Source organism: Tupaia chinensis, unplaced genomic scaffold, assembly GCF_000334495.1.
Source record: "Tupaia chinensis unplaced genomic scaffold, TupChi_1.0 Scaffold000424_1, whole genome shotgun sequence".
In the NCBI taxonomy this organism is placed as follows: Eukaryota; Metazoa; Chordata; class Mammalia; order Scandentia; family Tupaiidae; genus Tupaia; species Tupaia belangeri.
This window is the reverse complement of record NW_006159929.1, coordinates 2273387-2275129: the sequence shown is the minus strand read 5'-3', so window position 1 is coordinate 2275129 and position 1743 is coordinate 2273387. Positions and strand designations below refer to the sequence as shown.

At 55.5% G+C, this 1743-nt stretch overlaps 1 long non-coding RNA gene across 1 annotated transcript in view; it reads right to left on the bottom strand.

Annotated features, from left to right (window-relative positions):
- Nucleotides 1-573, bottom strand: part of LOC102473998 (uncharacterized) — a 56930-nt gene extending 56357 nt beyond the window's left edge. Inside the window, exon 1 of the long non-coding RNA XR_335471.1 lies at nt 487-573. This is a non-coding gene — a long non-coding RNA (uncharacterized LOC102473998). The remainder of the gene's footprint in view (nt 1-486) is intronic.
- Nucleotides 574-1743: the final 1170 nt, after the last annotated feature.

Below are 1743 nucleotides of genomic sequence, written 5' to 3'. Positions count from 1 at the left end.
GATGCCTACACCGCAATCCCTTCTCCTCCATTTTCCTCTCGGGATCTTTGGCATGCATGCACACGCGCCTGGCATGTGTGAGTTTTAAGCCACCGGGTCCAGGACGTGACTAGTCGACGCGGTCGACTACGTGAGAGTCCAGCGACATAGCCATTACGCTAACTGCTGGTCCCCCAGCTTCTCTATATTTCTGAATCCAGTGGACCATGCGGTCAGTAGGCAGGTGTCTGTAAACGGGGACTCCCTTGCAGAGACTTCATTCTGCGGATCATACCCACACAGTGAGAAGAACGAATCCAGCCTCCTTCTCCAACCTGACAGGTCAGGTCTCCCTCTTGAGCATGCTAAGCAGCCTCGGCTAAATTGGGCATGTACTATTCACACTCGCTGCCCTCAATGCCGGCTCTGGCTTTTCTGAAGACCTTTCTCCTACCTGGGTCCCCACCTCCAAAGCTTTCCCTCCCTCAGAGCCTAGCACACACACACCTTTGCCAGAAGCAGCCTCTCTGGATCCCAGGTATCTTCTATCTCCTCGCCCTTCCTAGGGATTCTTTTCTAATGAACATCGGCGTCTTCTTTCCCAAAAGGTTGCTGCTGGAGACCAATGATGGCCACCCCACTGCAGAGGGAAGAAGTGAATTAGGACACAATTACATCAGCAGGCCCCAGGTCCTACCCCCCCCCCCCCCCCCCCGGGAGAGTGACGAAACTCGGTGACTTATTGACCCTTCTGGACGTTCCTGCAAATGGTCACGTGCAGCTCATCCGATGCTGGTCTTCCCAGGCTCTGCCACAGAACCCTTTGCTGCCACAGTGCCTAGTACAGTCTCAGGTGTGAGGGGTCTTGTATTGAGTAGATCCACCGCCCAGCCTACCCTCCCCAAGCAGGTCCTTCCGGTGTGGCTCAGGGTGGATCCACGTCCATGTCTGACTGGCCTCTTCCCTGACACGGTGCCTTGCATGTCATAAATACCAGCAGTAACTGGGGCAATTCTCCCTCGTCCACGCAGTGATAAACTCGGGGAGGTGTGAGAGAGTGCACCAAGAGTGGAAGAAGCCATGTGCTCATACCATGCCGTTTAAGCCCACTCCCTACCAATTCGCCCAGTGTCCCCTTTTCTCCAAATGGGAAGGATATGGGAAACTTCTCAGGAGAAGGCGGGTGTCTAACACCACACAGAGCCTCCCTGACAATGGGGCGTGTCGGGATGATTGCGGACTTTGGGGCCAGTCACATCTGACTCTCCTTCCTTACTTTCAGGGGGTAAGCCTGGACAAATTACTTCGCCCCGCTGCCATGCCGGTCAGCACGAGGCCTATCTGAGATGCCGTACAGGTGAGAATGAGCCCTGAGCCTGGCCCAAGGGGAAGTCACAGCACAAGTCTCTGAATCATGCCTGGTGGCAGGTTTCCCTTGGTGGCCCGCTGCCTGGACCACTGGGCCTTCCACATTCCTGTTGGAGTCTTGCTTAAATCAGAGCCAGATTTGGTGGTACCTGAGAGGACTGGGGGCTCAACAACCAGGGTGCTGGCGACTCGCTGGGGAGCTCCTTTTGTCTGCTAGGTCAGCAGGAGTGAGCCAGTGGGTCAGGGCTGGCAGGAGGACAACTGCGCTGTTGGGGTGCAGTCCTGTGATGGAGACCTAGAGAACACCTTGGCTCCATTTCTTGGTCTCAGGGGACCTGTCAGGGCCCTCCTCTTGAGCTTCTTGCAAGTCTCTGTCTTTATACACATACTTTTCTC